We start from the raw sequence: 24,356 nt of genomic DNA, 5'->3' as shown, positions 1-24,356 counted from the left end.
AATCCCATTACTGAGTATATACCCAAAGAATTATAAATCAATCTACTGTAAAGACACATGCACACGTATGTTTAGAATGTCACTATTCACAATAGCAAAGACTTGGAACCAACCCAAATGCCTATCAATGATATAATGGATAAAGAAAATGTGACACATAGACACTATGGAATACTATGCAGCCATAAAAAAGAATGAGTTAATCTCCTTTGCAGGGACATGGATGAAGCTAGAAACCATCATTCTCAGCAAACTATCACAAGAAAGAAAATCAAACACTGCATGTTCTCACTCATAAGTGGGAGTTGAACAATGAGAACACACGGACACACGGAGAGGAACATCATACACCAGGGCCTGTCAGGGGATGGGGGACTAGGGGAGAGATAGCATTAGGAGACATACATATTGTTGGTGATGGGTTGATGGGTGTAGCAAAGCACTATGGCATGTGTATACTTATGTAACAAAATTACATGTTCTGCACATGTACCCCAAAACTTAAAGTATTAAAAAATAAATTAAAAATAAATAAAATAACTTATAGTTTTACTTTATTTCTTTGCTCATACATATGAGCATAGGGTACATTCAGGACACATCTTGAATGCTTTGCTGCCAGATACACTAAATTTATTCTGCCAGATACACTAAATTATTCTGCCAGATACACTAAATTATTATTCTCAAGTTCAAAGTTCCATAGATCCCAAGGGCAGGGCACAATGCCACCAGCTTATTTGCTAAAATGTATTGAAACTGACCTTTACTCCAGTTCCAAATAAGTTCCTCATTTCCATTTGAAACATCATCAGACAAGACTTAATTGTCCATATCACTATCAGCATTTTGGCCACAACAACTTAACAAGTCTCTAAGAAGTTCAAAAATTTCCCTCATCTTCCTCTCCTCTTCTGAGCCCTCCAAGGTTTTCCAACCTCTGCCCGTACCCACTTCCAAAGTTCACATTTTCAGGTATCTTTGGAGCAATTACCTACTTCTCAGTAACAGTTTTTCTGTATTCATCTACTCTCACATTGCAATAGGAAAAAGATACCTGAGACTGAGTAATTTAAAAAGAAAAGAGATTTAATTGTCTCATGGTTCTGCAGGGTATACAGGAAGTGGCTTCTACTTCTATGGAGGCCTCAGGAAACTTAGAATCATGGCAGAAGGCAAAGGGGGAGCTGCCCCTTCACCTGGTTGAGCAGGAAAAAGAGATAAGGGGGGAGGTACTGCACACTTTAGAACAACCAGATCTCATGAGAACTCTATCATGAAAACAGCACCAAAGTGATGGTGCAAAACCATTAGAAACTGCACCTGTGATCCAATAACCTCCTACCAGGCCCCACCTCCAGCATTGGGGATGACATTTCAACATGAGATTTGGGTAGGCACACAGATCCAAACCATATCACTAGCTTCAGAAATAATGTGGCATCTTCTTTAAGTACTTTACCTGGGTAGATGTCACATGCTTGTACAGATTTAAAGGAAGTGAAGTGGGCAAGGACCCATCAATAGACTCTTATTAGGCTGTTTTTCTTTCCTTTTCTTTTCTTGTTTTTATTTTCAGCTCCTTACTCTCATTCTTACCTTTGTCCTGTCTAGTCCACAACGGAAGGCTTAAAAGAATGTCAACAGCTTTGAGGAGTGTCAAAGAATTTGCAGCCATGGTTTAGAATCATCACACTCATACACATGTAGCATTCCCTTTTGTGCCATCATTTTATAGATTCTACATATTTATCAACTTTTTCAGTCATTTTCCTAGAAGTCTCTGCATATCAGATTCTAAACTGGTAAATTTTATCAGGACCCAGAATGAGGCCATAGAAAAGGTGCTGTCTACTTTCTTTATGCATTTCCTTTGCATATATTGCCATTACTCAAACCTCTTTTGCTGGTATAAATTGGTAAATGTGTCTGTTGTAAAATATAGATGATAGATAGATAGATAGATAGATAGATAGATAGATAGATAGATAAAAAGAAGAAAGACAGAAAGAGAGGAAGGAAGGAAGGAAGAGAGGAAGGAAGGAAGGAAGGAAGAAAGGAAGGAAAGAAGGAAAGAAGGAAGGAAGGAAGGAAGGAAGGAAGGGAGGGAGGGAGAAAGAAAGAAAGAAAATCTTATCGCTAATTTACTGCAACTGATAATGGGTAAATCTAATTCTTAGCTTATACTGCAGGTAGCATAGGGCTGTGCTACCTGTCTGCTTTAGCAAGTATGCTTTTATTCTTGAAATTATTCTGCAGCCTCTTCTTTCTTTTTCTTGTATTTGTTTTTTCTTCCGCATTCAAAGACCCTTACCCCAAATCTTCTAACAACTCAGGGTAACTGTCAGGAAGGCAGTTGATTTAACCTTGGCACCAATTCTTTTTTCATTTTTTCCTTTTCCGCCCTCAAATTTGTACAGCTGGTTCTTATTAGGCGGTTCTTTTTCAGCTCCTCTCTGTCATTCTTACCTTTGTCTGTCTACCTAGTCCACAACTAGAAGGCTTAACAAATGATTATGAAAAGGTTCAACATGAACCCTCATATTTTCATTACCTTGCTATTACTATCAACTCACTGTCAATCAGGTTTCATCTTTTTAATGTCTATCTGTTTTTGCTTTTGAAGCAAACTGTGATATTCTATTTCTATCATTGTCTTTATTTATTACCTTAAATATTCCTATAACAAGAAAATTAGTTTCATCAATGATTTGTATACCTGAAGTATTGTTCATATAAGAAAGGTATGATAACTTCTTAATTTTTTCATGAATTTTCCAAATAATCAGTTGATTTCTTGAAATCTCCCAAAGAGGAAGAAATATGCTTTTGTTTGCTTATGTGTTTACTTGCTTGTTTTCAGTATTCATATTTGCTCATGAATTTAAGCATACTTCATGATTTTTAATCCATTGGAGTAATTAGTCAAATGATCTCATATTTAATCAGTGAATCTCTTCAGTTCTTTTGACATGACACTGCTAAATGTTTATGATTTTACATCTTTCTGGACTGTGCATTTCCTGCTCCTTTCAATGGAGATTTATTTAGAGATGTCAACTATGAAACTAGGGTGCTCACTGCTAGTAGATTTACCGTTGTATCTGGGTTTTTCAGTGGAAATGCACACAAACACACATATATTAATACACATACACGTGTAGACACATATATAAATTATATGTATGTTTTCAAGACAAAAATATAAAATAGAGAGATTATACTTACTGTCAAAAATGTGATCTAGTTTTCATTCAAGTGAAAAGGCAGGAAGAAAGTCACAAGAAACTTTTGTCATAGAGTTCTTCCCTCCCATCCCAAAGGGCTAAATGCCATTCAGGTGATTACTGGGATCAGCACTCTGCACAGGTAAAATTAGGACTGCTATCTGTCTCACTCTTTTTTCCACTCTACTTCTTGATGATTAGTATTCTTTGAATGAGGTCGAAGAGAACCATTGCATAGAGATAAAAGTCTTATACGTACACACCTGGTATACATAATAAAATATCTGAAATCCATTCACCCTAAGAGAATAATCAGCTCATCCTCACAAGGGCAAATGATTTATAAACATCTTTTGTTTTCTAATAGAGTGAGGGATCATAACCGAAGAGTGGGGCAGGTTCCCACTAGGGACAATATCAAAAAGAAAAAAAGTCCAAGGAATCTGAATACCGTGAAATTCTCAAATCTCAGTTTTTGAGATGTTTTATTGCCCAATTAATTAAATATAAAACCTAGTTACCAGGTTCCTAGACAGGAGGAGAGAAAGAGCTGACTTAAATAAGAGATAAGGGTCTAAGTGGTTGAAAAGGAAAATTGAGGAACGAGACAGAAACTTTGCATAATTCAATGTTTTTGTTTGTTTGTTTGTTTGTTTTCCTAAATCTGTCTCTATTCACATTCAACAGGAACTGAACTGGCCAGAATCCTCATGTCTCACCCCCATGCCATCTCCTACTATGCTAAGTAGCAAAACAGTGTCATTCAAAATGTGCTAAACTGTTGCCCGAACCCCTTCCATATCTACCTCATGAAAAATATTCTGCTGGCCAGTCTTGCTCTGCAACATTGATGCAGGGTTTTTAATATTTTTCTGCTCTGTAATTAGTCAACTTGCTTTTTATAAAGCTCAAGTCCCAGAATATCCACTCATCAAAACTGCACCTTAGATGACTCAATACTGTTCTTTTCATGGTCTGTTTCTTCAGCGTTAAGGGCAGTGCCTGATTCAAGTGTTTGATTTTTTGTTTACTAAAAAACTCTCACAACTTCCTTAGTGCCTCCTACATGACAACTTCTGTATGGGATGGGTACCCAACAGACAGCAGAGAAAACCAAGCCCTCAAAGAGCAGACAGCAAGGAAACAGATAATTTCTATGCAAGACGATAAATGGGACAGTAAAAATAGCAGTTTCTGTGATCTTATGTCTTAGCTCAGGCTGCTGTAACAGAGTACCAAAAACTGGGTGTCTTAAACAGCAAACATTTGTTTCTCACACTTTAGGAAGTTGGAAAACCAAACTCAGTATGCCGTCATGGGCTGGTTCTTGGTGAAGGCCCCCTTCCTGGACCACTTCTCTCTTTGTATCATCACATGGCACAGAGAAGAGACAGAGAAAGCAAGCTCTCTACTGTCCTTTCATACAGGCCTTAATTCTGTTCATGAGGGCTCTACTTCATGACCTAATCACCTTCTAAAGTTTCCCCCTCCTAACATCATCACAGTGGGGTTTAGGATTTCAACAAATGAGTTTTATGGGAACATAAATATTTAGGCTATAGCACCTTAAAAAAATTAAGGTATACCTATACTATACTTGTATAGGTATACATTCAGATACATATGCATAATTATATTTATACTATTACAAAACTCAATCTCCTCCAGAATATATTGAATAGGGCAATTATTTAAACCCACTTCTCTTTATTCTTTGGTTTTTTTTTTTTTTTTTTTTTTTTGAGACGGACTCTCACTCTGTCGCCCAGGCTGGAGTGCAGTGGCGCGATCTCGGCTCACTGCAAGCTCTGCCTCCCGGGTTCACACCATTCTCCTGCCTCAGCCTCCCCAGTAGCTGGGACTACAGGCACCCTCCACTATGCCCAAGTAATTTTTTTTCTTTTTTTTTTAGTAGTGACAAGGTTTCACCTGGTTAGCCAGAATGGTCTGCATCTCCTGACCTCGTGATGAGCCCGCCTGGGCCTCCCAAAGTGCTGGGATTACAGGCGTGAGCCACTGCGTCTGGCCCCCTTCTCTTTATTCTTATTTAAAAAATAATGAGTAAATTATAATAGGGTTCAAGTTTTCATCATGGAAAAAAAATAAATAAGCCAGGACTTTTTGTGTGTGATGACTTGGGATTCTCTCCCAAATGCTTTATACATTGATTCATTAATATTTTCATTGTAATTCTACTAGTCAGGTACTGTTATTGTCTTTCTCTTATTAGAGATTTAAAGCACAGAGACGTGGCATACCTTGTTCAAGTTCACATTAGTAAATGATGGGATGTGCTATATGTGATGTTGAATGCTTTTAGTGAGTAGACTGGTTAAATGAACATGGCAATACCCACTGCATAGACAATTTTAATAAAAGTATGTAGATCATCTGTTGAGAACGTATTCCTTCAAATCTATTGTTTCCACCATGATTCCTTAATTTGTAATACACCTACAAGATTTGGCTCCTAATTATAAGTTCTGTGGGCCTTCATTATATGTTTTCCTGAACTCAACATGCTGGGACATTTAACTATAATTTGTTCTACATAACCTTCTGCCATTTTTGAAGTGAACAGGCCGAGAAGTCCAGTGGTGACGCACAAAACTTTACATTCAAAAGACCTAAGAAAAAAGAAGTCAATTGGAGTCTACTTTAAATTCTGAAAAATTATTCTCCACTTACATACGGATTTTTCCCCTCACCGTGTATCTTTCATTATTTGTAGTGAATTCCTTCTCACTCATACAATTTGCTCATTGTGGCATGAAACCTAGGAAATGTGTCCATGAAATAGGTACGCTAACATTTAGTATGACCTCAGATTTCTCTCTCAAAAAATGTTTCTAAAAACTGTATTCACAGAAATAAGTTACTTTTATAGATTATTTGCATTTTATTTTCCTTAGTAAATCTAATAATATGATTAGAATTGCTCAGATAATCTTCCATCTCAAGGTTTTATTCATTTCTGATTCATTGTGTCTATTATTAAAACCAGCTGTTGATGTTTTTGAGCAAAGTGATTTCTGAATTAACTCTACATTGTGTTCTATAATAACCCCACTTCAGTATTATCATGGGTTGCTCCCAATTTACTTTTAGATAATTAAAGCCTCTCTTTATTTCTATCCAATTTGCCTGTTTTATTTCCCAGAACACAAGGATGTGATTTCATTCATGTTGCTCTAGGGGTCTAAAGTTGAGAATCATTTTTCTACATCTGCCCTTGTCAGTGTCTGCTTGCAATATATGTTGCTATATCCCCACCCCTTGGCTTCCTCTTGTTAACATTCACTTTCCTACTGATACATTATGTTTTCTGCCACAGGCCATTCCTTGGTGTTTTCCTATAAAGTTGGTACCTTTGTATCAGAATTGTCCTAATTTCCCTAGCATATTGGATATTTATCCTATATTGACTTGTTTATGGTGATTATTTACATGTGAACGCATCTGCATCAGAACTGATGACATCTCTACCTGAAACATGCATTTCTCAATATCTGAATAAGCAATTCGTAAGTTGGTAGGAGAGAACAAAATCTGTGTCATCACATATAAAAAGTCATTGCTTATTTCTTGTTTTGTCCATGATGAAAACTTGGACCACATTAAAATGTACTCATTATTTGTTAAATGAGAATAAAGAAAATGGGGTTTAAATAATTGTCCTATCCAATATATTCTGGAGGAGATTGATTTTTAGAATGGTACAAACATAATTATGCATATGTATCTGAATGTGTACCTATGCAAGTATAAGTGTACCTTACTATTATTTTTAATTTTTGAGACTGGCTTTCACTCTGTCACCTAGGCTGGAGTGCAATGGCAAAATCATGGCTCACTGCAACCTCAGCCTCCTGGGCTCAAGAAATCTTTCTGCTTCAGCCTCCCAAGTAGCTGGGATTACAGGCATGAGCCACCATGCCCAGCCTTACTTTATACTATATATGTTTTATATTAATATTTAATTATATTGTCTATGATTCCTTATCAAATACCTAATAAGATCAAATAATAGAATTTTTTATGAATTTGTGGAATTGCTACTGCTCTGTAGTTAGGATTTAAAACTGATTTGTCTAATATGAGTTTCTTAGCTTTCATAAATTCCTTTCTGTAGATTACCACTATTTTCTAGGACTGCCTAGTGTAAATTTTCGAGGAAGATTATATCATTGTATTTTTTTTTTTTTTGGTAAAACAGGCATTAGAAAATATATTTTATGTAGCCAGGACATTTTCATACAGGTAGAAATTACTATCTCATTGTATGTCTGTATTACTTTTTATTTAATAACATTCTTGTTTAATTGCTTTTTCTTAAACAGAATAGTAACATCTGCACTGAAAAATCTATATTCCCAGAAAATAGGAAGGCACATTTTGAGATTATATGAATGAATTTAAGTAGTGGTATAAAAACACGTCAACTTTCTCTTGGAGACACCCAAACCTGTACATTTTCCCACAATTTTTGTCGAGTGAAAATACATCTTCCCTTTAGTTTAGCATTTTTAAAAATATGTATCAGTGTGATTTGCCTTTTTAAGTATAAGATTGCCTTCAGTCTAAATTTTAATCTTTCTAACAGCATGTATTTGAAAAGAATTAGATTTAAAATTACAGTGATCCAAATTTTCCTCTTACTTGCCAGTATTTCCCACCATGTGGAATATATTATAGGCATTACCATTACCAGATATGAAGGGGTTTTCGGAAAGCTTATCTATTTTACAAAAGGTGAGTCAGGAAAACAAGCTCTTGACACTTTAGTGCTCCTTCTACTTGTTAGTAAGAGGATGAGATAGTTATAGGAGCTTCTCTGCCTTTAGAATTTCAGACAATTGACTAGCGTTGGAACAGAATTTGGATGGTGATATCTGATGTCTAGATATTTTTCTGTAAAGTACCTGTGTTTTAATATATTTCCTATACTACATCTCAAATCTTTTTAGTACATGGGAAGAATGTAGATACTAAAATAAATAAAGTTACCTTTTACAGTCACCATAATGACATTTCATTGTGAAAGTATAATCTTATTATGTTTTTCTTAATGTTATTGAGGACACAGAACTAAGTGACAATGAACTTGATGTTTGTGGGGGAAGATTGACTGGCCTGAAATATACACAAAGTTTGCATGTGGAAGAATAGTTTTAAAAAAGGTTGTATGTGTGGGACATTTCAGATTATGAGTTTGTTAAAGTTTGTTTATTTGTTTGCTTTAAAAAAAAAAAAAAAAAAAAAAAAAACTCCAGCCCTCTCTCTAGGCTTTTGCCTGACACAATGATTAATTTTCATGTAAAATTCTCTCAGTTTTTATTTCCCAATAATATTCTCTTTTAGTCAGTGAGAACTAGGAAATTAGTAATAAAATCTGTTTATTATCGTTAGTGAAAATTTAGGTCCCCAAATAACTCAGATCTCTAAATACGTGTTATAAACTTTTCAAACATTGGATATTTTTCAACTTGACTTTTAGGTTGAAAACATCACCAGTGCTTCCAAAACCAAGAATTAAGTTAATGAGTTAAATCAATGTATTAACCTATGTCTAAACATGGTTTTTAGTTTAAAATTTAAACAAAAAAGTTGTTTTTAACAATTTATCTTGGCATTTAAGCAGGCTAAACGGCTATCTTTTTCTGTAAATGTCAGTGAAAAATGTCAACTTTGAACTAGTGACACCATATTACACGGTTGTTTGTGTGTTTTGTTGTGTTACCTACAAGGTTTTCCTTATAGTTTATTTTTCTCTAAGAGGCAGCTCTTTGTTAATATGGCTGTGTACAATTTTCTGACAAGTGCTGAACCTACGCTAACAAAAATGGTTCTAATTTATGATGTGTCAAATTACTGTTCTGCGAGTAGACCTTTTAGGTTGCATTCAGCCTTTAATTTGACTGAATTTAAATGGCATAAAATGCCTTTTAGTTGGGCCTTGGCTGGCATATTATATATCTCATTTCAATGAAAAACATTCACATGCAAATACGGTTTGTTTGGAGTGAGGACAAATGCTCCTATCATGACTGATGGAGCCTTTTGATCACAGTTCTACAAACTGAAACCTTAAAAAAGAAGAGGCTATTTGGACTGGCATCTGCAATCCCATGAATTATTTAGTTCACATTATTCATAAATCTCTTTGAAGAGGAGGTTTTATGAGGTTTTAAGGAGGAGTAGTCATAGTTGTGTTGCCAGCTTCAATGTATGCTGTAAGTGCTGTAAATAGCTGCCTGCATATGAACTCTTTCTTTAAATGTTAAGTATTCTATAGCCTGGAAAGTGTGTTACTTGAGTACTCTAGCAAGTTAATCTCACAGCTCTCCGGAAATGGAATCAGGTGCCCATTCCTCTTTTACTGCATCCACCACTGGGTCTAAAAAGTGGGATGAACACAATGCGGAACATTTCCTGTAGTGTATATTTAGAGGTAGGTACAACAGAGCTACGGAACACCGTTTTTTATTACACCTTCATAGCATAGCAAGCTAAAAGACCTCCTTCCTCCAAACACCATGATTCTTTTCTTCTTAGGGCCTTTGCACTGATGCTGTTGTCTGGAAGCACTTCTCTTGCCCTAGATTTCCAAGCAGCTTTTCTTATCTGTGGAAATGATCTTTCTAAAACGTAATCCTGCTGCTGAAGGCATAGTCTTGGTCTTACACTTCTGTTCTATTTAAATATTTGTGTTTTTTTTCCTAGACAATAAAATTCAGGAAAACAGGGACTTGTATCATTTACACTATTTGTTTCAGAACATTATCATATCTGTAATTTATAGTGTTATGTTCAATAAATGGCTTTCCTATTATCTTGATTTGAATTACTCTCAAACTATCGCTCCTAAATGGAACATTGGGTATATTTCACATTCTTTCCAGTTTGCATAGAGAAGTACAACTCCAAAATTGTTTCCACGTCTGAAACATTGATTCAGGAACGTTTACCACAGAACTGCATTTTGAATTTTGAACTTCCTATTTAGGAGTCTTCTGTTGGCTTTGAGTTGGCATAGGGGTGTGACTCATGTTCAGACCTAGTGTTTAGAGCATGAGTCAGAATGCTGAAATATAATTTACTCATTGCATTTTTAAGTAATGCTTCCTAGTTTTAAAATTAATGAAGAGTTGCAGTTTATGCTGCAGAATAGCTGTCTCTCCCCTTCTATTTAGAGTGCTTGGTATTTGATAGTCAATGCTAGGAAGGCAGTTAGACCTGATAACCTTTGATGGTACCTTCTAACTCTGAGATTCTCTGAATCTCTGAAATAATGCCAGGTGGGATTTTAGGCTTAACATAGATTCAAATGCAAATAACCTGAATAAATTTGGTTACTATTTGACTATTTGAAAATCCTGATAATTAATTATATTTTCTTTCTCTATAAATTATATTTTCATGTGAACTATTGGGACTTCTCAACATGTTTATTAGTATCTACGGTAAAGTAGTTTGTAAAATTATGGAAAACAGCATCATGATACAAACATTTTCTTTCTGAATTAAATATATTATTATTCAATAGATAATATGAACCAGTATCTGGGTACTGAAAGTTATGAGGTATGTTTTCAAGGAAAGATCCCGGTGCTGGTACTTTGAAGACTTGGAACATTCTAGATCTTTCTCCTGTGTAGCTGGATAGTATAGAGAAAATCACTTTCTGTCCCCTAATGCCTCAATTCTCACAAACACAATTTGAAATTCACACTGTTTGACTTCAGAGCTTCTTTGTGAATCCTTATAGAATCATAGATATGGAAACATTAAAAAAAACATAAATTCCTTCTTTAACTGTGAGATTCACTAATATCAACTCTAAAAAAATGTAGGGCAGAATATTGTAAAGAAAATTTTCTTAAGAATTCATTTTTCATTTAATTTAGTGAAGTTGTTGCTTCTTGTAGGTTTATTATCTTTTCCAATTTACATTCTAGATCACACTGGTGTGTTTGAAAATATCTTTCCTTCAAGGCAATACCATTAACAAGTGAAGATAAAACTTTTTATTTTTCATTTTAAATATGGCTATTATAGATATTCAGTCTCAAAGCAGAATGCTCCAGTTTATGAAACAAAAATAAAACAAACACAAATAATGGCCTATTGTCATTTTTAAGATTAGGTATTTATTAAAATATGAACTGTTACATATTATGATTATCTTACAGATATACATTTAAAACCTTATTACTTTATGAAGCATTTGATATATAAAATGAACATAATGATTACCAGTTGAGCTTTATATTAGAAATCAAAAGCCAGCAGATCACTTACCTGTAGCGTAGTATGATGTAATCTTCCTACCTTCACTCAGTAGCAACTTGAGGTACTGGGAAAATTAGAATCCAGAATATATTTCTGTACTTGACTTGATAGCAAGTATTTTGTTCCTCTCTTCAGTGATGAGACTTATTCCAAATGGCAGTCTTTTGACTATAATTTTAAACTATCTGAATCTATGGTAGTTATAGAATAATATTACTACTAATTTTCTTGAATGAATCATGAAAACTAATTTATGCTTTGCATTCATAATTGTTTTCATCTAGTCTTTCTCCTAAAATATGTGTACTATTCTAGAGATGAAAGACAGTTCATGGCATTCTAAGATATTTGTAACCTTATTTGCTTCCACATATGAAATACAGAGTGGCTTGTTTAGTATATCATAATTATGTAGTTGGTAATTATGAAAGTTTTCATCTCTCTCTGCCATCCACTCTACCGTTTTGTTACCATATTTTAATAATGGACACTGAAATAACTTTTTCTCAAGTGATCTTTTAAACAGAGTGAGTCATAAACTTCCAAAGAAATTTTCCACAAAGCAGAAAAGGCTGCCAGTATACCGAATACACTTCCTGAAACTGAACACTTAAGACCATTTTCCCTCTTATTTTCATATGACCTGAGTACTGTTACCTAGTGACATCTTACCAATTGAGGCAGATTATGTTTGGAAACTCCTTCCCTCCAAATATTAGAATAATAATTGTAATAATGCCTCACTCAGAATATTTGACTCAGATGAAAAATATGTTTAGTTCAGATCATTCAGATCATGTTAAGCTTTTTTTCCAAAAATATTATTCATGTTTGTTAATACTATATTTGGTACAGAAATCTAGGTCATGTTTGATTTTTATTTATATATAACTTTAAAAATAACTTTTATAATTTTTTTAAGTAAAATATCTTATGTCCCTAAAGTGGGCCAGAATATGGCATATTTACTATGCATTTGCTTGTATGTCTTGCTTGTATGACATCTCAGAGAAATGTCATGTATATTGACCTTACTTTTGTGAATTTCAGATTGAGATGTAGTCATAGGAGATCTTCAGTTGTCCAACATTTATTAATATGCCTTAAATAAAGTGATAATTCCATCTCTTAAAACATAGTGGTTTGGTTTGGTTTTGGATTTTTGGAGACTGGAGTTTAACTCTTATCGCCCAGGCTGGAGTGCAAAGGCACGATCTTGGCTCACTGCAACCTCTGCCTCCCGGGTTCAAGCGATTCTCCTGCCTCAACCTCCTAAGTAGCTGGGACTACAGGCTCCCGCCGCCACATGGGGCTATTTTTTTTGGTATTTTTTAGTAGAGACGGGGTTTCGTCATGTTGGCCGGGCTAGTGTCATACTCCTGACCTCAGGTGATCCGCCCGTCTGGGTCTCCTAGAGTGCTGAGATTACAGGCATGAGCCACCGCGTCCGGCCTAAACCATAGTTTATATCCTACAAACCACTGACTTTATCAATAATATATAGAAATGTTAAATAGAAGGCAGAAGAATGTAAGACAAAAGGATGCACTTAGGCACTCCATAAGACCCACTGGAACCACATAACAATAACTCAGCTCTTACCTACCTACCTACAATTGAATTCTCAATGTGATTTTTCCTCCTGTCACTTGGGTCTATGTGTCAGAGGCCCTTAATTATATTACAGTAAAAACTAGTAAACATCACATCTAAAGAATTTAAATACGACCTTTCTAAATGACCGCATTTTCATCATTTGGTTTATGGAAATGATGGATTATAAATAGGTATCTATGTGCTCTTTGAATTAGCATGCCTTAAATACAAAATACATGTTAAGTATGTGCAATTCTGGACCTTTGCCCCTTTAGTGTGGGTGACTTAGTTTTAGGCAATCATGACCCTACCTGAAGTATACATCTAAATGAGATCAGAGAGTGGCAGTACAGGGAATTTGATATGGTGGCTTTACGTACAACATTCTGGAGGTCACTTTTTATCTTGCTCTAGCTCCTCTTTGGGGAGATTCACTAGAGGCCGGAACCAAGCCGTTCTTGACCATATACTTCTACATACAGAAACTTGCCTTGCCAGCTACACTAAAATGATTTCCTTTGGATCTCCTGGGAATTGAATAAGTTATTTGAAACCACACTGAAGTAGATTAAACCAAATCCCTTAAATTATTCCTAAGCACATTCTCCATTTTCACAGCTTTTTCAGCATTAACTTACTATCTAGTAATAAAGAGTTAGGAAACACTGAATTTATGTTTGCTCAATGACTTCTTGCTTGAACATAATAGGCCAGATCAACACATGATCCTGAGTTTCATATCGCTCTCTACTTAGTAACATCACTTCAAAAGCTAAGTACTTCTCTTATGAAAACTTTTATTTTTTCTGTCAAATTTTGTTTTCTGTTTATCTGTTTTGACTTCACCCTATTCTGCTTCTTTTCCCACCTCCTTTTACTCCCTTCATTAAGATGATGCTATAAACCCTTGGGTTCTGGGTAATCCCCAGGTGGTGGTGTCCTCCCTTACATCAATGAATACTAATCATCCCCTATAATCATTACAAAGCTGTTAACAGTCAATAAATGTGCTTACTAGGTGACACTTTAGTTTTCTAATTGCACACCTTTCTCATTACTAATACAGAGTCCAATCATTATTCTTCCTGTAAAAAAAAATTATCAGTGGTATAATATACATTTATACTTTAAATAATATATACATTTATAAATACATATATAATTATACATTTATGTGATTCTACAAAATGGTATTCTCTATACACACATATATATGTATATACATAGGGAGACAATGTTTATGACACATGATTTTTTACATGTCACCTTCTGCCTTGGCATAGAAAGTCTTAACGGTAGATGCCACTCCACTGTTGATTCTACGTGACAGTCACGTCAATCTGAGACCTTTATTGGCTCAAAAATTTTTCAAAGAAGCATTATTTTGCTTTAGTATTTTACCAATACCAATTATGAGCAAAAAGTATTATTGATTTTGCATACATTTAAATCAGTAAAATAGAATGCATTTTAAAATAGATTAGTGAGTAAAAATTTCAAATTAGGGTAGTAACTAATTAGAATAAAAAATTATAACATCCTGAAAATAAAAGATGTGATGAATCTCACTGATTTTAGAAGTTAGTTTTTTTTATTGTTTTTGTTTTTATTATACTTTAAGTTCTGGGATACATGTGCAGAACGTGCAAGTTTGTTACATAGGTATACACGTGCCATGGTGGTTTGCTTCAACCATCAACCTGTCATCCACATTAGGTATTTCTCTTAATGCTATCCCTCCCCTTTCCCTGAGACTTTGCTGAAGTTGCTTATCAGATTAAGGATGCTGGGGGCTGAAATGAGGGGCTTTTCTAAATATACCATCATGTCATCTGCGCACAGAGATAATATGACTTCCTCTCTTCTTATTTGAATACACTTTCTTTCTTTCTCTTGCCTGATTGTTCTGGCTAGAACTTCCAACACTATGTTGAATATGGTGAGAGAGAGCATCCTTGTTTTGTGCCAGTTTTCAAAGGGAATGATCCTAGCTTTTGTCCATTTAGGATGATATTGGCTATGGGTCATAAATAGTTCTTATTATTTTGAGATGTATTCCTTCAATACCTAGTTTACTGGGTGTTTTTAGCATGAAGCGTTGTTGAATTTTATCGAAGGACTTTTCTGCATCTATTGAGATAATCATGTGGTTTTGTGGGGTTTTTTGTTTGTTTGTGTTTTGGAGACAGACTTGTGCTCTTGTCACCCAGGCTGGAGTGCAACGGCACTATTGTGGCTCACTGCAACCTCTGCCTCCCAGTTTCAAACGTTTCTCCTGCCTCAGCCTCCCATGTATCTGTAATTACAGGCATCTGCCACCATGCCTGGCTAATTTTTTTGTGTGTTTTCAGTAGAGATGGGGTTTCACCATGTTGGTCAGGCTGGTCTTGAACTCCTGACTTCAGGTGATCTGCCCACTTAGGCCTCCCAAAATGCTGGGATTACAGATGTAAGCCACCACATCCAGACAGAAGTTAGTTTTTTAAGGATGTGTCAATAAATATTTCTCACACCTAATAGTGTTCGTGTCATTGGTAACACATTCTAAAGTATGTATATTGTATGTATATATAACCCATAAAAATTAGCCATTGAGAATATGGGGGATAACATAAAATGAGATAAATCATCAACACTCTATTATGTTCCAGTTATAGATTTAGGGTATTTCTAAAATAGCTTTTTGGTTTAGTAATGTAGACATAAAATATAACTTCAAAGGTTGCCCATGTACTTTAGTTATTGAGAACCTTTTATTCCTGTACTTCCTTAAGGCTTTCATAATAATAAATGGCTGAAACATCTAAGGGTTTGCATTTATCTTACATAGTCTCTTTTAGAGGCATGAGTTTAAATTCTATTCTTTGCTTGAAAACGTCCCTCTGTAACTATTGGGGCAAAAGTCATAATCTTAACAAGGAAATTGTGAAATATAGCATAAGAAAAAGAGATTTAAAATTGGTACTGACTCGTGAACTTTAAAGAGATCCTTGAAAGCAAAAGGAATAAATATAGAAAAAGATCATGTAAACATTTTATGTATAAACTATTTATACTACAAGCATGGAAACAGTAGAGTGAAAAAATTTTAATACAAAATATCAGTTATTTTGCTATGTATAATTCAGTATATATAAAATGAAAAAACAGGGAAAATAAGTAATTATATAGATTTTTTAAATCTCAAAATACACACAAATAAAGTAGGTAAAAGCTTACAATAAAGTTCTGTTACACCTCTATGGAAACAAAATATTTATTTTATAGAGGAAATTATTGGTATTTTATTTATTTATTTATTTATTTATTTATTTATTTATTTATTTATTTTGAGATAGAGTCTCACTCTGTCGCCCAGACTGGAGTGCAGTGGCACAATCTCAGCTCACTGCAACCTTCACTTTTTGGGTTCAAGCCATTCTCCTGTCTCAACCTCCCAAGTAGTTGGGATTACAGGCGCCCACAGCCACGCTCAGCTAACTTTTGTATTTTTAGTAGATGTGAGGTTTCACCATATTGGTCAGGGTGGTAATATTCCTTGTTCTTAAGAAAGAATTTCATAGCCAAAGTTACTTTCATTTTGCTTGCTTGTGTTGCACATACTGTAAGTAATTTACACATATGATAAATTGACCTTGTTCTATGCAATTATCAATAGGTAGCAAACACTACACTGTTTTATATATACTATCATATTAAATCATAGGAAAAGATGTGTTCAGAAATTGTAATACAGTTTACCCTTGAACAACATGGGGGTTAGGGCCACTGACTCCCCAGTGCAGTCAAAAATTCAAGGATAACTCCTAACTCCCCAATACCTTAACTACTAATAGCCTGCTGTTGACTGGAAGCCTTATTGATAACATAAAGTGTGAATTCACACATATTTTATATATGTATCATATAGTGTATTCTTAAAGTAAGCTAGAGATTGGAAAATGTCAATAAGAGAACTATAAGGAGGATAAAATATATTTACTCTTCATTAAGTGGGGGTGGATAATTATAGGGATCTAACTCCTCATCCCATTCACGTTGATTACGCTGAAGAGGAGGAGGAAAAGAAGGGATTGGCTAATCTATCTCAGGGATGGCAGAGGCAGGAGAAAATCTGCATGTACGTGGGCTCATGCAGTTCAAATCTATATTGCTCCCTGATCAACTGCACCTAAAACAGAAAAACATTCAAGTTTTATTTAAATATATAAAACATTTTAGCCATTTTTTACTATCAAAAATTTCAAACACATACAAACATAGGAAGAAAATGCACTAAACATAGTGTGGGGTCCAGCCCTACAGGGCCTGTGGGTTTTTCTCTTTGTGTGCGGAGAGGAGAGATGGTAGAAATAAAGACACAAGACAAAGAGACAGAAAAGAAGACAGCTGGGCCCAGGGGACCACTACCACCAAGGCGCGGAGACCAGTAGTGGCTCCGAATGCCTGGCCGCACTGTTATTTATTGTATACAAGGCAAGAGGGCAGGGTAAGGAGTGTGAGTCGTCTCCAATGCTAGGTAAGGTCACGTGTCCACTGAACAGGGGGCCCTTCCCTATTTGGTAGCCCAGGCGGGGAGAGAGAGAGAGAGGACAGCTTATGTCATTATTTATTCTATGTATTTCTCGGAGAGATCAAAGACTTTAATACTTTCACTATTTCTGCTACTGCTATCTAGAAGGCAGAGGCAGGTGTACAGGGTAGAACGTGAAAGCGGACCAGGAGCGTGACTGCTGAAACACAGCATCACAGGGAGACGGTCAGGCGTCCGGGTGGCTGCGGGTGGGCCTGACCCATGTCAGGCCTTCCACAAGAGGTGGTGGAGCAGAGTCTTCTCTGACTCCCCCCGAGAAAGGAAGACTCCCTTTCCCGGTCTATTAAGTAAGGGGTACCTTCCCAGGCACTGGCACCACCGCTAGACCAAGGTCGGCTAAGGAACGGGTGCCTTCCCAGGCGCTGTCCTTACCGCTAGGCCAAGGAGCCCTCTAGTGACCTTGTCTCGGGGGAACAGAGGGCTCATCCTTCTGGTCACCTCTCACCGTGTGCCTTCAGCTCCTCTCTCTCTGTATGGCCTGGCTTTTCCCAGGTTGTAATTGTAGAACGAAGATTATTATAATATTGGGACAAAGAGTAATGGTACAAACTAATGATTAATGATATTCATATGTAATCATATCTATAATCTATTTTTAGTATAACTATTTTTACTGTATATATTTTTTTTATTAAGCTGGAACAGTTTGTGCCTTCCGTCTCTTGCCGCAGCACCTGGGTGGCTTCCCGCCCACATGTAATGCATCCCCAGATTATCGTGAAATGCCTTTTCACAAGCTTTTAATTTTGTAAAGAAAAGACTTGAAAAATATAGTCACATACTATTATCCTTTCTAAATGTTAGCAATAATTTCCTAACACTATGAAGTATCTAAAGCTCAACTCAAGAGCCACAGTTGTCTGCACATGGTAATTAATTGATGTGTCTTTTAGGTTTCTCCTCTAACTGGTATTTTTTTTTTTTTTTTTTTGGCCATGAAATTTATTTGCTAAAGGAAGCAAATGGCAAAATTGTGTGTTATTTCTCACATTCATTATTTTACTCATGGCCTCATTTGACTATTTTTTTGTCCCCTGTATTTGTTGGACTTTGGAAGTTCAATGTAGAGACATAGTGCTATCCAGGTTTCATTATTTTGGAAACATTCTTCTTATGTGGTGGTGTGTCCATCCAGGAGGAGGCATATAATATCTGGTAGATTCCCTTTTACTGATATTACCTGAATGGTAATCATTGCCTAAATATAAGTACTTGTTAAAACTGCAGAATGGTGATTTTCTAATTCTTTTATTTCCTCTTTATTTAGTAGCTGGAGTGTTTCCATTAAGAGTTATTTCCATCTATCCAATCTTTGGCTACTCTGGGTATAACTCCATAGCAAGCGTTTCTTTCTAAAACATTTTAAACCATTTTTACACTTTTTTCCTAGTATGATATTTGTGTGATCATTAAGAAAAAACAAAAACTAGTGAACGAAATTAAATTCACACTTTTTCAAGTCTTTGAATTCTAATGAAGCTTAGAAGAAAACCTAGTACTTGGACAATGTTAGGTGATAGTTAAGAAAGATGTTATTTTAGTAAGTTTCATGTGATTAGTGAAAAAATGTGTTTAACCTTGTGTTTGATGATTAAAGAAAGAAAACGAAAAGAGGAGAAAAGGTAGGTGTTTATCTAGCCCTGTACAGCAGATATTTTAATTTCTGTGTCTTGAAACACAGTAACAATGTACTATCTGATAAATAAGATGTAGTAGCATTTCCCCTTTTCAAATCAGTGTTATTTCAATCATAAAGGAATCAAAATCATTGGTTTCTTGATTAACATTACTATGTTATATAATAGCTAATGGTTACTACATTTTGACATAGTTGATTTTAAAACATATATGTTCAGAAGTGTGGGGTTTTTTTTTTCTTCTCGTAAATTCACCACTGAAGTGCTTTGTAGTCCAGAAATGGCATTCCTCCTCTCTGAAGCACAGTTTTGTTACATGATTGATCTCATTGTTTTCACTGTATTTATTCTGGGAAGTAGTGGCAATGCCACTGTCTTCCATTTTAATAATTTGTACTGTGTACTATAAGGGTAACTTTTTATATATAAAAACTTTATACTGCACAGCATCTGCCAATGGCAATGTTTTCTTTTGTTTGTTTTGTTTGACTGCAAATACATTTGAAACAAAGGAAACATCTAATATATCTGAATATGAAGTTGTTATGGGATCTTTGATGTGTCACTTTTCTGGTCAGAAATTTCTGTGGCTAGTGGCACCTTTCCTGTGTTTTCCTCACGTCTGCTGGGCTCATTTTGCTCACTTGACCTGGCAGGCTGCACTCGGCTCACACTACACTACTGGCCTGGGTCTCATGAGTGCCAAGGGCGAGTGAGGTGTGGAATGGTGAGGGGTGTGTGAGTGAGATGGGATCCAGACACTGTGCACAGTCAGACATGCTAGGTGCTCCAGTGGGGTGGGGGCAGTTCCAGGTGCCAGCATGGGCACCAGCTCTCCATGAGGCTGCAGCTAGACCAGGTGCACCACAAGAAGCTTCCACAGCTGGCACCAGGAAACATGGTAGTGCCTGGAAGCTTGGAGACTCTAGGAACTGCAGTGCCCCAAAGAGGGAGCCACAGCCCTGGCCTGGGGTGCTCCCAGGTCTTGGCTCCCCGAAGGGCTACAGTTCTTCTTTTCTTGTCTTCTCCCACAATGTGGCAAGCAAGGGGCATGTCTCAGCCCTGTGTGTGTTACAGCTCTTTCAGCCTCATTTGCTGGGCCCTGAATTCTTGTTCTGCACCCAGGAAGAATGAGACATGCAGAAACATGGAGGGTGAGCAAGTTGAGGAGGAGCATTATTGAGTGACAATAAGTCAGAGGAGGCCCTGGAGGGGGTAGTTCCTGTCTGCAGGCAGGTTGTGACATGGCGTGTTCAGCTCTCAGCAAAGAAGAGGCCCTGGAGTGAGGAGCTCCTCTCTGCAGTTGGTCTTCCTGACCTCTGCAGCTCTCAGCAGAGGGGAAGCCCTGGAGTGAGGAGCTCCTCTCTGTAACTGGTTATCCTGATGTCTGCTACTCTTAGCAGAGAGGAGACCCTGGAGTGGGTAGCTCCTCTCTGCAGCTGTTGCAATGGCAGTGGCTGCTCTACATGGGCTGCTGCTGCTGCCATCAAAGTCATAGATGTCAGGATCTCTGTCTCTTTAAAAAAATCTAAGCTTTAACTCTATTGCCTCCTCTTTTAAGAAAAAATGGTCCCTCATCTACAAATTTTTGCTTAGGAGGAAGGATAACAGACACAAGGCCCAAATCATAATATTTCAATAAAATTCTACCTAATCTTAAAATACAAAGATCCATAGTGCTTTAGCTCTTTCTGAGTAAATACCAGTGATGTCTTTGCTAACTATTTACGAAATGTTTCATTGATGAATAACTTTCTAACAAATACTTCTAAAGGCAGCAGCAAATCCAGTAAGCTCTATATTACCCATATATTGCAAATACTGTTCAAAATATATGACCCTTTTGTTATGACAGTAAATGTTAAAAGAAGAAGCAAGAATAAAAGAATAGCAAAGATGTGACTAGTCATATCGGTCTTGAGATGGGTGAAATTTATCTAATCTCTTCTGAGAATGCCTTCATACCCTATTAATAGTCCCTGATCTCCACTTCAAGAAATGTGGCTTAAGAGTCTCTAATTCTTTGAGAAAACATTAGTTAGCGATACATCTTCCAAAGAGCCAGACAAGTGTCTAATTTAAAACTGACTAATCAAAACAGTAACATAGTCAATTATATTTGTACTTTATGATTATTTGTATTTATGTTTTTTCAGATAAACTTTATTAATATAATGACTAACATTCACTAACCCTTCAGCATTCCTACATAAGTAGCTATGGTAATTATTTTATTATTCACATGATTTTTCCTCACATATATGTACATGTTTTCACAAAACTAATTATGTGAAATCAATATTATAATTGTCAGTATTTACAATTTTTATATTATAACTAACAATCTCTGAAAAAAGTAGTATGAATAATTGTGTTATAGTAACAACTTGCTGTTTTTATTATAAAGACAAAAAATGGTGTCATATCTAAAATTTTTCTCTGGTCAAAGTATCTTTAATTCTGTTCTTTTTGTTTTATCTATAAACAGTTAAATTGCATTTTTAAGATAATTTTCAGTCACTTGGGGTGGTATACAATGTGCACTTTACAATTGACTTATAATTGGACTATGCTGACAATGGAAAGTCTTACAAGTATTGAACATGACATTCATGACAGTATTCCTGTCATCTTGGCTTCTTTTATTGAATATGCAGAGAATTATAATTGGGCTAACAAGCCTGATAGCCTGGCCTCTTCCCAATTGTATTAACCTAGTCTAGTATTAGCTGCCTGAACACACACAGAAACAGGCAGAGCTTTTGTTTTTCTGTTTTTCTTTCTATTCTATGTTGGTACCTACCTAATAATCAAAGAATAAAATCCTCTGTCTTCATACAATGTTTGAGAATTGTCAATAACATATCTTCAATCAACTGATAAATGTAAAGATTTGCTGTAGCCATCATTATTTCACTAACTTATAATAAAATCATTTCTTATAAAAGATTGGTTGTATCTGTTACATGTTAGATGCTAATTAATTATTATTGCTCCAAACCTTTATAAGGTTTTGGCATGTTTTCTTGAATTCATGCTAAAATTTTTCAAGTGATGAATTTGAGTTTGAAGCAAATTTTTTCTTCAAATGAGCAAGTCAATTTATTGATGCATTGTAATCTTTCCTTTGAGATTGAGACAAACATTATTTTAGCGTAATCTAAAAATAACTCATTCAGGTTTGTGTAGTCTTAAAAACAATACACAAAAAACCATAAGTAAATGAAAAAAAAAAGGAAAATAATTTTAAATTGTTTTCACTTAAAATCCACTAACATTTTACCAAGGAATCCCATTAAAAACAAATAGTAGGTAAAGTTAAATAAACCAATTTACGGTTTTAAAGATATAAAGAATTTGTAGTGTATCAGTTGTTTGAAACAGTAGATTCTGTGCTTTACTTTCTCTCTTCGTTTTTTTTTCTCTTTTTCTAGTTACCTCTTATTTTAGAGCATGCAATATACTTGTACACTTTCTCTCCAAATATTTCCAACTCTTCCATTTTCAATATTTAAGTATTCATCTTTATCCAGGATTTTCTAAGTAGAAATGTGAAAACAATCTGGAAATTTATGTACTGAAGACATAAAGCACTACTACAGTGCGTAAGAGATATTCCATAAAGATGTGTGTTGCAAAACTGTTATTAGCAAAAAACCAAAATACAACAAGATGCCCCCAAACCACAAACCTGTTGATAATATGAAATAGTTCCATACTTCATATAAACAACAGAAAAATATGCGACTACTAAAATGAATAAGTTAGCACTCTGTATTAACCTGGAAAATGTAGGAAAAGCAGACTGCAAATTAATGTGTATAGTAAAATCTTGTTCTGGAAACAAAATGCACACAATTTTTTTTAGGTTTTTATAAAAACTGCAAATTTTATTTTTTAACATTAAGAAATTGCTGGCATTGATTATCTCAGATGCTGACATTGGAAAGGAAGAGGGGATGTTGTTTACTTTAATATATTACCTGTAATTTTTGAGGTATATCAATTTTGTACTTAAACAACTAAGCCGAAACATTACATTCATTAAAGGAATGTAGATGATTGATGAAATTCAATTTTAAAACTTAAGTTTTGATATTAAACATTTCAGTGGGCTTTAAATTTTATGAATTATTGCATCATAAGTAGTAAAAAGATCACAGAACAGCTAATAGTTACACTTTGAATTTTAAGTTACTTTAAAAAAAAACTTCACAATAATATTGTAAGTAGTTGCCTACTTCGCCTATGTCCATTTGAAAACTGTGGAATGAAAGAGTTTGAATGGATCAAGGACTTAAGCCAGATTTCTTAAAATAATTTTGCTTTTGCTTAAGATGTTTTTGTCTGGTAAAAAAAATATTATTTTAAAAATAGGATGTTCATTTTAAAATAAACTAGTAGAAGATATGCAAATAGTAAGGCAGTTTTCGTTATTGTGGATGAAAACGAAAATTATCTGTAAGTAGCCTGGTATGTACACAGACTTTCTAAATTTTTTTTAGCTCTAGGCAACTTGAAAGAAGGAAGTGGAAATTAGAAGTTTTCATGTGTAGTTCATAATTACTAGATCTAAAATCTATGTTAAATTTTACTAAAGGTCAGTCCACGAAACTAGAGACTGAGCATTTCCCAATTAGGAGATGGACTACTTCCTCTTTAACATCATTTAGAAAGCCAAAACACATCCCTGTTTTGTCAATCTTCATTTTTACATAGTAAGTCAAAGTAGACTATATCACTTCAAAAGTATTTAGAGGTATCTAATTATGCATTTTGAACAGAAGTTTTCCTTTGAGTAAGGGACTGTCCTGTAGGACTATTCTAATTTTCTTGTTAACTTTACTTCTGCTTTAAATAATGTTTACCACTAGATATAAGCTTACACTTGAACTGATTAATGGAAATGATGCCATTTAAAGTAATACAGTTTTCTATTCTCATGGTTATGTGGTCAACTGAGTACCAAAATAGCTGGAGTTTAATGAATCATATAATTTTTATTTGGCT

The 24,356-nt window shown here is 35.2% G+C and overlaps 1 protein-coding gene across 5 annotated transcripts in view; it reads left to right on the top strand.

The window, feature by feature from the left end:
• CADM2 (cell adhesion molecule 2) overlaps window positions 1-24,356 on the top strand; it is a 1,082,757-nt gene that overhangs the window by 731,994 nt on the left and 326,407 nt on the right. The gene's annotated exons all lie outside the window — the stretch shown is intronic.

This window comes from Macaca fascicularis, chromosome 2 (assembly GCF_037993035.2).
Source record: "Macaca fascicularis isolate 582-1 chromosome 2, T2T-MFA8v1.1".
NCBI classification, from domain to species: Eukaryota; Metazoa; Chordata; class Mammalia; order Primates; family Cercopithecidae; genus Macaca; species Macaca fascicularis.
This window is presented reverse-complemented; position numbering and strand designations above follow the sequence as displayed.